The sequence below is a fragment of the Lepeophtheirus salmonis genome, chromosome 9 (genome assembly GCF_016086655.4).
Source record: "Lepeophtheirus salmonis chromosome 9, UVic_Lsal_1.4, whole genome shotgun sequence".
Lineage (NCBI taxonomy): Eukaryota > Metazoa > Arthropoda > Copepoda > Siphonostomatoida > Caligidae > Lepeophtheirus > Lepeophtheirus salmonis.
In genome coordinates, this window is record NC_052139.2 from 28,442,209 (window position 1) to 28,454,992 (window position 12,784).

Here is a 12,784-nt window from a genome sequence, read left to right on the forward strand (position 1 = left end):
ATAAATATCTCCATGATCCGTTGTCTGTTTACTTATATTAGAAGATATTTTTTCAATAATTTGTTGGAAAGCGAGGAATCAATAATAAAAATTGTTCAAATATTTAATGTAAATTTGTAAGGCTGTAAGACACTCACAACCACGAAGGAATCTTGGAAAAAAAATTGGTTATGTAGGGGAGACTGTGACCATTTTACCTACTCAACACATTATTCAAATCTATAAAATAAGATCTATTGTAAATTTATTTTTTTGGGAAATATAGACAGATTTGTGAGGAACGTACGTTTACTGTTAAGGTCTACTTGTCGAATCGACTATCTGTAATTACAACCCGAGGTGGCTTTTGGAATCATTTCAATGGGTCCCCGAGATTCCCGGATCCTGACTAGAAATGTCACAGGGAACTGTCCATTTCACTCTCGATATGTTAGAATTCAGTCCTAAAAACTTAGTATGGTAGGTCCTTGATGACTTCACTCATCTTGTTTTCTTTTATTTTTTAATCAGTTCTAGTACGTCTGACAGGACCAAAAGTCTGTCTTAAGGACTGGTCCAAATGACTGATAAGATTAGGCCTAAGACTGCAATGGAACGAATAAAGAAGGACCGATACAATATCTGCTATTTTTAAAAATGGCTCATCCTTGGTTTATTTTTATATACTTTTGTCCCATGTCCTTTGTGAAGTCCCGCCGGCGAACAGTTTGGTTGCTCTTGACGATGAAGACCGTGTCTACCAAGCTGTTATGATGGCAACTCTGAGCGAATCAAAATTTGAATTAGAGGTTATTTAGTAAGACACAACAAACTGCAAAGTCCAGGGGGTGAAGTAAGGGCTGGAGGCCAGACACATGTAGGCAGGTCAGAAGTCAGCCATATTGTTGATGTAGAAGTTGTTGTAGTTTTTCATGGATATATGGGACTGTAATGAACTTTTGATATTATAAGTAGTCTGGATGCAAATGCCAACATTCTCTGCAGCCTTTTCGGCACTGATCGCAAATCCTTTGCCTTTTTTGTTGCAGCTCCAACATTTTGCACAATGAAGCATGGGATAAAAATAAAAGTTGTTTATTTTTATTTCAGCTGTCGTTTTGTTGTGTAATGAACCCTCATATTTAAAAATAACAGGGATAGACACGGTATTACATGTAACTGCAAGTTTTGAGTACCCACTCTGAATTAACAACCAAGAGAATGGCTCCCATCTCCGAGTGATTGAGCCAAAAGTGACAGAATCCTCTCCTGTCTACCCTACTTACTTATTTTATGGATATTTTGTGTTTTTTGAGAATAAATAAAACAAATAACTTCACTTTGACTCCCACGCAAAATGTAAATCTGATGAAAAATGGAAATGAAGATGTCACACAAAATAAATTAATAGTGTTAAGTTTTGGTATATAAATTTTAGACTGGTCTGAGATTGTTATGATGTTTAGTGGACCGAACAAGCTAATTCGGTTTTTTATAAGAAGTTTAGTCTGGATCGTTCTCATTTAAAATTTGGTCTGAACGGATTCTACTGTTGATTATTTCTATTATGTTTAAAAATTGTGAATATTGACCTACAATTACGTCATATGAAGTCATACGATACATAAATGAGATTGGTGGAGAAAATCCATAGATTGAGACTGGGAACCAAGGGTCCGCAATTTAAACGGGATTAAATTTCATTCTACAGTCTGTGATTGCGCCTTGGATCAAAATAATCGTACGAATCGGTCACTTAAGACCAGACAAAAGACAAACTCGGTCTTGGACTAAGTCTCAACCCTAATTGTAGGGACGTACATACAAAGAAAACATTTTTAATCCTTGAGAGGAAGAATATAATGAGGCAAGATCCTTATCAACATCCATGATACTGCAGATGATATCTTTTTCAAAAATGGATGAAATGAGTGTTTTCTGATTTACTAATAAATGGTTATAGAATACGAAATGAGAGGAAGAAAGGATGAAACCATGATCGGGGTACAAAAACAAAACGAGGGGATATTAATAATAGTACCTATCAGATCCAACAAATATGTATGTACATATTTGTCATCCATGATGTTTAATTGACGTCAAGGAAGAATCAAATTGTCTTTTGGAATGCGTTCTTTCTTTGATGTGGTGGTTGACATTTTATTCTGGAATAGAATAACTAAGTTTAGAGATTAGGAAATGAAAAATGGTTATTCGTATGATTACTCAAAAATGAGTGTGCCTGGTGATTTTGCCTTAAAATATTTAGCCTCAAGTCATGTTATATTTCAATAAATAAGGTGTATAGGTTAAAATTGATGTAAATTGGAACTTTAATCAAAAATAAACAATAACGACGTATTTATTTATATATTAAGGCGAAATCCCCTGAGGCAAAATAGTTTATGACAAAATTAACAAACACCCTCAATTTGGAATAATCTTACTAATAACATTTTTCCCTTTTCTAATCTCTATACTTAGTTATTCTATTACAAAAACGTCAACTCTATTAACCTAACGCCCCAAAATGAGATAAACGTATCTACTTTTTGACGATCTTGAACACTAGAATCGCAGCTATAAGAATTTTATTTTTGAAAGCTGTTGTCATTATTGTTTAATTTCAGAAGAGAGTGTTAAACTTAAGTGTGCAAAAAAGCTTTAAGCCAAGTAGTGAGGCAAAAACCCTCGCGATCAATAGCTGAAAAATGTCTTGGCGGCAGACACATTTTTAACCGCTAAAGGAACTCTTTAGTTATTATTAGAACAGCACGTCGTTACCTTTATTGTATCACACAGCCTTACCTCCAAAGGATAACTTTCTACAATTAAAAAAGCATTAGTAGAAGGCAAATATTTTAATTATATTTAAATTAATATAGGATTATATTTATTTTAAAAAGAATTTTAATACAATTTACACCCAAAATAGGCGATAATGAATACTTCAGAAAGAGAAGTTAACACAACAACGAACTATTAAAGAATGGGAGAAAAAACATACGCTAAAACCGTTTTTCATTTTTCTAATTTCATATGAATTTTCAGTATATTTTAAGATTGGAATAAAATATAAAAATGAAGTAACTCTTGCAAGGGTTTTTTATGTAGCATACAAGGAGTATTTGTTTTGTTTGTGAGCACTCTATAGTCTAAAGTACTATTATTAATTTTTTCCCTCCAAAGTATCATTGATATTAGAAGACATATGATTTGAAAGAAGTTTTAAGTAATTAAGTGGGATTGTGGCCGTGAAAAAGGAAGAGCAAATCTCAGGATTTCTGAGGGTGTTATCTCCTATATATTAGTCAAAACAAAATTTGTCTTTTAGCCGACGCCTAATTTATCCGAACAATACTTAGTACTATTGCTACTTGATTTATTAGATAGTCCCTGGACGCTCCAGACAGGATGTACTAGGAGGGTGGTTTGTCATCCTATCTGATATATGCGTAGAGAAAGTATAGCAAATTATTGCGTGAATAACTTTGAATAGGATAATTGAAAGAATATTTGAGCAAATAACTCATAATTGTTACATTAACTCATTTTTGTTCATGAATACATTACATTGTACATTAGGGTAGATTGTATTTCAACTTTTTCGAATTTTCATCACAACTGGTTTGGAAAAGTTGTGATTTGTAATGAAAATAACATATCAAAACTTTTTATTGCTCTTCGATGTCATCTTTAGGTTGTTCATCCAGTTCAAAGTTTGAAAGGATACATTTAAGTTAATTATTTCGTCAATAAAGATTAGATTACAGCAAGAGCATAAATTAATTATGATAGACATTATTCTGACCTTATTTAAGGTTTTTATTCTGAAGCTACCCTATTAAACAAAAAAGTGAGAATATCATCAAATAATTTTGCTGAAAATGTATGAAAATGCGCACTATACGGGGATCATCCATTTTCTTAACTCCTTTTTGTCTATAGAACAATTTTAGAAGAAAACTTTTTTAAACACTTTTTATAGGTTAAAAAATGTAAATCCTAATTATTTTATACAAAATCCTCGAAAACGTCGTCTTAGTATCTATATATGTTAAGTAAAAAGTTTTTGCCTTTTTCATAATTTGATCGAGAAATGTAACCTAAAGATGAGATTGAGGATGCATTGGTAATTCTCATACCATAAGACAACTTTTCCACAGGTACCGTAATCGAAATTCGAAAAAGGTGAAAAACAAACCGTCTTTGTGTACATATTTTATTCAAATAAAAGGATAAAAAGTGATTATTAGGAAGCCTTAGTTTCCATAATGAAGAAAAAAATCTATTTAGGATCAACGTCTTCATAAATCCCCTGGAATAAACACCCTCTGATAAATTTTTTTAGGGGTGTGTGGAATATGATCACAATAGTATTAATAATGGCTATTTATCACACAGACATTCATACAATACTACATAATGCGATCAGTTAACGAACCATATTTGAATATTTAGAAAGAGATACTTAAAGGGTGATGTGACTATGAAATGAAGGTCAAAGCATTGCTTCTATGAATTATGTTTCTAAAAATAATTTTAATATTAATGGATATCAATTTTGTTATTTAAAATCTTATTTCATTACAATCTCAACATTTTGAATTTTAAACATCAACAAGATATAATTTATTAATGAACAATAGAATTTCAACCTGTGTATGAGCTCTCTTAATCATTTATGTAGCCACCCTTAGTAGTAATGAGGGCCTCCTGGTGGAGGCGAAAGACCTTACACCCACAAATACGTACAACCTTTAATTTCTTATTCCTTCAGACTGTCATTACTAGAAATAATTAACAAAAGAATAATAAAGTCGAGTGATGTCATCAAGGACCAAAATTTATAAGTTTTAGGACTGATATGCAGGACTGAACTGGACCAAGACGAAATTGAAGTCGTTTAAGACTACGGCAGGGACACCATGCAGTTCCAAACCAACCGCCATCATTTCACAAAGAATTTAGAACACCTTCAAATACTTCAAAATAAACTACGGGTCATGGGTTGATTAACGCTACGGCAAAAATACCAAGCAGGTTAAAAACCAAATCAAAACTTCAAAAAAAATATTTAGATACTTCAAAATAAACCCCGAACTCAAGGTTTTTAACCTGTCTTGTGTCTTTTATCAACCCATGGGCTCAAGATATATTTAGGAGGTTCTGAATATGGCATATATGTTCTTTGAAGCCACATCGGTGTTGTTTTTAACCTACATGGTTTACTTGTCGTAGTCTTAAATGACCCATGGGCTTGAGGTTCATTTTTGTAGTATTCTAAGGGGGTTTCATTGCTTTTGAATTTACAATTGTGGTTTCTACATGCTTGGTGGCTCTACCATTCCACAAAACCTGTGTTTTGGGCCGAGATATTCTGATTTTGTTAGTAAATGACTGGAAAGTTTCCCAATCACAATTTTTCACATGAGATATTTTCTCCAGTGCAATTTTCCCCAATGAAAATTATATTAATGTCAATTTTCCTGGAACCATAATTTACCTACAAAAAGAGAACTTAATGAAGGGATTTTTAAAACGAATTTTCCGTCGAAAAATATAATAAAATAATCATCAAAAACTGTTGTATAGCATCACTAGAGTCCAAATTTTTCTCTATTTATTTTAAAATTTCATATTTTTATTTTTAACTATGAAAATCTCGGGGCAGGAGCATTTTAAAAATTTAATGACAAATAATTATGCAACACTTGGTATTATTTGAAAACTTTGTTGATTCAAATATTGATAATAGCCAGTAGCCATATTGCATTATATTAGTCATAGTGATGAAGAAACTGATAGGGCGCCATTATTATTAAAAGCATACAATTAGATAAATTACACCTACATAATATCGAAGGAAATTATTATTCATTACAACTTACTTGGAGGTTTGACAAAAGAACGGATTTATTCAAAGTATTATGAACTTTAGCAGTCATTTAACCGAAAGATGTGGTAAAAATCTAGATTGAGTGTGAGGTATGGGACTCGTCAACACCAAAGTAAGCTAGAACGAAACTTATCAAAATTGAATGTGGTTTGCATTTGTATTCTTGGACGAATCTATCTATCTACAAATTATTCTAATTAACCCTTTGAGTGCGTCGCAAATTGTTGCAGAAGTTAGTCTTGTGTCAATCCTTATTGATTTGATCCAGTCTTGGGACTGGTCCTTTCAGTACTTGGAACCACTTCTTAATACCGTCAGACCTTCAGACCGTCAGTACTACCAGGTGGTACATTGAAATGTGAACACTTATCATTCAATAATTAGTGATGGTTGAGTGATTCAAATTAAATATATATTCCGATTTATTCAAACATACACACTTAGTTACAAAAAAAAAAAACTTGAGCTCTCTAGCCTACGTACAAGTTGAGAAAATGACATTTGAAAGTGATGTACAAATTCCCATTCATGCACTCCAAGCAGGACCGTCGTTGATGCCGTCAGCAAGTACGAAACGTTGGAACAGACGAAATGTTCTATCAAAAAGGTCAAACTCGATGCGGATGAACTTAAAAAAAAAGCCCGCGCCAATCCCCTCAAGTCCATGCAAGAGATATTGGGTTTCCACACCCGACTCTCCGGAGAACTATTCAAAAGTGGGTGGAAAGAGCCTTGTGAGGTCGTAGAGGCCCCATAAGATACCTTCAATGAAAAAAAAACACATTCCCTCCGTTGCAAACCTCTTTTGAGTTCTTTTTTGCAATTTCTGGTCCGCTACAGCTCTGATTCAAACTCCCTCGACTACATTTTCTTGGTGGATTTCGAGGAGAAGATACGTAGTGTTCGTCATCAGACACAGAGGCCGCAAAATTACTATGAGTCAGCACTGGGACACCATAAGAGATTACTACATCTACAGCGGGATGCAAGACTTCCATTGCCGCCTGGAAGCAACCATTTCCTGCAAAGGGCGACTTCATTAATGAATAAGAGCCCAGACTCACATCTATTATAGTACTCATTTTGTTGAAATTTTATTGCTAATTAATCAATTATATATTGTTGAATTTTAAAATTAAGTATATTCATAAGGAATAAGGAAAAATTTTATTCATATTTTGATTAAAAAATTAAAAGGAACATCAATTATAATTATTCAAATAATAATGAAGTAACAAGTTTTGAGTGTTTTCGCTTTATTTCGACAAATAAAATTAAGATATTTAGGATTATCTCATTTAGATGGCTCCAAATGGGTGTCTGGCTAATTTTCAGTTCCTGGACAATCAAATAAGTGTTCTCGACGGTTTCCATTATTTTATCGACATTTTCGACGTCCATATTACCAGAACAGAATTGTTGGAGCCACTGCTTTGCTATTGCGTTCATACTGTATTTGATCAGTAAACAGCACAACTTTGTTAGGGGGACGGCTCCGCCTTTTAACCTTGGTCGTAGTTATCCTGAAGAATGCATCGAATTTTCTCTTTTAACTTCCATATTGGAACGCTGTAATACACAAACACAAAACTATAAATGAACTTTTTTAAAGTGTAAGCTTAATATTTAAGCATACTTTAATCTTTTTTCATGCAATATATTAATAGTGACATATAACTCACACAAGACAACATCAAGGGAAAACGCTCAGGGCTTTTTTTACTTAAACCTAATATTAATGCGAAATATCTTTTTCTCGGTAAAATAACTTTAAGGCAAAACTACTTTGCGACAGAAAAACACTATGAAGATTGCCAACAATAACAGAAATTACACGGCAAAAGATGCTTAAGATCTACAATCCTAATTAATACAAGTTTGTTTGTGTGTGTTTTACTACACCTCCAAATATGATAAATACAATTTATTAATTTTTTAAACAACATATAGAATTAGAAATGTCTAAATGAGAGGAAAATATTGGGTGAATGAAAGAGGAATCAAACAAATAAAGAGTCGATGCACAAAATGTCTGCATACTCTACTCCAAAAAAAAGAAGACTATGGCACATATAATGCAGGCTCATAATCACCTTGTTGAAAATGAGATCGAATTCATGGTTACTGTTTTAATACGGGATGATATTGCTGCAAAGGTGTGGGCAGTCATTTTCAATAGAGTATTCAGTAAATAATTGATATAGACTATAGATTGAATGTATGTAAGTATTAGGGTTGAGACTCGGTCCAATCTCTATTTTTTTCCGGGTTGGATTGAAAAGATTTTTTATAAACACATTCCGACGGTTGTTACATCGCACCAAAAAAAAAATATCTCAGAGCGAACACCGATTTTATTTTTGATATTCTGTTCATATTGTACACCTGAATAAAGTCCCTTGTTAATATCAGCTGTTTGTTTTACCTTTTCAGGTAGTAGAAAATAAATTATTGCTATAAAGAGGAAAATCTTCCACATTTAAAATATCATTAATGTAGGGAAAATATTATTATTATATATAAATATATTTTATCATGCTTTATTATACATTTTTAAATCAATTTACTGCAGAGATAGGCGAGAATTCTTCTTTCCGAGGGAGATGTGAACACACACACGACTGATTAAATAATGAATAAAAAAGAAGGTACAGCGCACGCATTAACCGTTTTTCATTTTCTAATCCCTATACTTAGTTTAATCTTTATACATATCCCCTCATTATATATTTAATTTACTCCATCTGACTAAGGAGTGTTCTTTGAAGTCCATATACACATCAATTATGCAAATCTAGTGTAGAATGGGCACGCTACAAAAGAAACCAAAAATCCACATGGTAACCCCGAGAATTTGAAGAATGTTTTGGAGCCGAGAAAGAATAATGCGCATGACGTTTAAATAGATAAGCTACACTCATCTCTGACAAAAGAGCAAGGAGAAAAGAATATAAACAAGGAGATAAACTTGAATTACTCCGATGTCGATCTCAATTCTCCTCCTATTCTAATGAAGACTTACAATTTTAACTCCCCAACAAATCCTCAGTGTTACATTCCTTCTTGTATGAGCACACAAGAATGTTCAACTAGGTTTTGAATATAATTAAATTATTTAGAAAAAGGTGTTTACTTCTGAGGAATTAAATTATAACGACAAAAACTAAGGAAAACAAAATTCCTTCTCTATATTACCAAGTACAAATTAATGGGCCAGCTAAAAACACAGCGGATTTACAGATTATACATCCTGTATACATATTTCCTTCCATAGGAGCGACCGAGTATCAAACCAACGAACATTGAGTTCAAGAGAAGAATGTCTCCTGAGTGCGTTGTTTATTGGGTTACGTCGCTCCGGCCAAAATCTAGCCGTTTTCAAATAGTGGATTGAATCATTCCCTCTCAATATATCACGTTGTTTCCTTTATTGTATCACGCAACCTTTTCGCATACAAGAAAGTGAAAAAGGCTCAACATCAGTTAGTGGTTAGACAATTCTTTCCGACTATGGAATTAGTGTGAGTTGTTTCCAAGGCTTAAAAAGAGCAAATTCAAATTCACTGAATCAAATCTTAATAACACTGATTAGGAGAAAAGGGGAAACCTATCGACAGCTGAAAACAAAATACTAGGTATATTTTTGTGTAAGCGTGATAAGACTCACAAAAGATGTTTGTTTGTTTTTCGTTCTAATCCTTGCGCAGACTTGTATGTATGTGATTTAATTGCAATATGACTTAATTGTAGGTCGATCTTCACAATTTTAAACACATCAATCATATAATCGTGGATCGATTTTCTCAGACTCTATAAATAGACCGATATTTATTTACACTCCTGATTTAGGAGTTGCACAAATAGGGTTTAATGCAAGACATTTAACTTCATATACGGAGTGTTATCTCGGTAATACAAAAATTTACCATATATTTTGTCGTCAGCTGTCATGTTTCTGCTTCTTTTTTTCTTGTCTGTATTCTAAAGTCGATTGAACGAATTAGAATAAAATTATTTTTAACTGTGAACAATTATTAACAAGTGTTGAATGATAGATTGTCTCTTTTGTTATGAAAAATGTTCACCGTTGATGCCACTGCGAGAACAGCCGCTGCATCACAACTGTCTATATCTCAGCTTCAGTAAGAACTGTCCCAGAACTAAAAATCCAGGCGGAACTATGGTCTTGATTGTTGTGCAGTCCGCTCTCCCATTTTTATAGAGAGAATAGAAAGACTTAACGCAGATGCTTAGGTCGAACTTCTGGGCAAGAAACTGCTGTTTTTGGGCCAGATAAAATTTTGGAATAACTTTGTTTTCATTCAAAACAGGTCTCCGTCTCATCACACCACTAAGACCCAGGTATTCCTGCAATACAAATTTCTGGACTTTTAGGAACGTGTACCCGCCCTCTTCTTCATACTGAACCCCTGATACTAATCTATATAGGCGCATCTGGAGGAGAGGGCGTGTGCTAATCGTCAAAGGAGTGTTCTGTCTGTAGATACTTCCATATAGAAGGAGTAGACTAAGGTCGAGTCTGACTACATAGTCAATGTCTTCAAGGGATTTAGGCCTCGTATTGAGGTAATTATTATTACAGATAATGATATATATCTATAAAAAGAATCATTTTGAAATGTTTACGAAGAGAATACTTTTGGAAATCTACAGTATCGTCTGATTGTTTTAATCTCCCATATTCCAACTATGGTGTACGTTCAACAATGAGTAATTTATGTCAACTCAAATATTGATGCTCCCTCCTTAGCACAGTAAACGATACTTTTTATACTACTCTTCAACGGGCCATGGGTGGGTACGCTCCATTCAAAGGGGCCTTGATAGAAATTCCCACTTCTCTTCTCTTTTTTTGGATGATCTTCTTAATTATAAGGATAATCTTTTAGCTAAGATGACGCATAAAAAAATTTCTAAAATGCAGAAAGATTCGACATGGGCATCTTATGATTTTTCTAAGGAGGTTTATTTAAGTCAAGATAAAAGTTGCATCAATAAGAAAATGTGGTGTGAATCCTCACTACCACTGATTAAAATGTTTTAAAGAGGAGCAACACACAATTAACTGAAAGACAAGCCTGTAATAGTTTTTCTGAAAAATGGTTTTCTTTGATTACTTGGAAGTGCCAGTTTTTAAGCAACGACATACTTTGCTACTTTTGTAGGGATAAAAAGAAACAACATCTAGTCTATTTTTGTACTGCAGCCAATATATGAAACATTGACAGAAGAACTAAAAGTGATTTTTTTTTTTTTTGGAAGGCCAATAAAGCAATAGGATTATTTTTTGTTCCAGTATTGACGTAAAACTGTATGCAGTAATCGTCAAATTACTGTACGGTGTGTATCAATTTAAGGCAAAGAAAATGGATATTGGTGCATGTATTTTGAAAATTGCAAGTTTTGAAAAATTTTAATGAACTAGGGTTTTGAATTATTTTGTTTCTTTTTTTTTATGTGTCGTTTTATTATTCTTGGAAAATTTGTATGGTCTTAATATTTTTTGATGTAGTTTGATACTTTTACTGTTTTTGTATTTTGACTAATTGAGCACCAGATTAAATTCATACTGTTTATAAAAAAAAACAGTCTAGTTTGGTCTCAAAAAAACGGTCTAGACCGATTTTACAGATAAATTGTTTCTAACATGACATCATATGTTGTTTTTTTTTCAAATACAATGACGTTATACAAAGTTTAAACAGACATAGCTTGGATTAATTTTGATCCCCCGTCTCATTATGGATACAGTATTTGTTCAAGAACTTATCGTTTACTTTTGATATTTTTTTCACAAAATGAACGGCAGTAGAAAAAAAAAGGTTTCTCATAATATATGAGACCGAATCAGTCGATAAAGTGAGACTGAATCAAAATCGGTCTGCAAAGTGAGACCGAAAACAATTGGTGCTGGACCAAGTCTCAAAAACAAGTGATCACGTTGATTTTTATATCTTTCGATATTTTCAGACAGAAATCCATCCCTAATAGCATATAAGTACGCATAGGAAATATTATCAGACAAGAGTTGTTTGTTTGTTGATTTTATTTTTAATAAATGCAAAAATATATGATAAATTAGGAGTGAAATGAATTCAAACATTCAGAGACTCCATCCATTCAAATGGAAATGAAATAAGGAGATTTATATGACTCACATATATATACCGATAAATCAAATGATGTTATGAATCTATTCCAGGCATACTCTGTAGTAGTGATGGGTTTCAGTCTGAAAATCATATACCGTTCCGAGAGTAAAGGCGACCACGGGTGTGGGCTGGGGGGGATGAGCCCTCCCTGAAAATGAAGAAATTTTTGCTTTTAATGAAAAAAAATTACTAATTCGATAAATATTATTTTTTCCAAAAATTTAATTTGTTGAAAATAGCAATATATTTTTTGAAATTATTTTACAAAAACTTTAATTTTTTGTGAATAGCCATGGATTTTTGAATTTTTTTTCGAAAAAATTTAATACATGAAATTTTTAATATTTATAATTTTTTTTTTTGAATTTGTTTTTCATAAAATTTACTTTTCTCTGGATAGCTAAAAATTTCCAAAAGTGTATACTTGAAATTAATTTTTAAATTTTTTCAAAAAAATTAAATTTTGATTTTTTTCTTCAATTTAAAAAAAATCATCTGGACGCCACTGGAGAGCATTATGATTTTTAGGTAGAGGCGAATCTGGCTAGAAAATATCTGGGTTTGGGTAATTTGGGCTACAAAATACCGGCTTTTGGGCCTGCTTTGTAGGACAAAATATGCAAATCAATAAATTAAAGGTATTCCAATATATACTCATGAGAGCTAAATATATTTAAAACATCCAAATGTAATAACTAATTGATGAAGTCAAATATAACACAGGGTCTGAAGG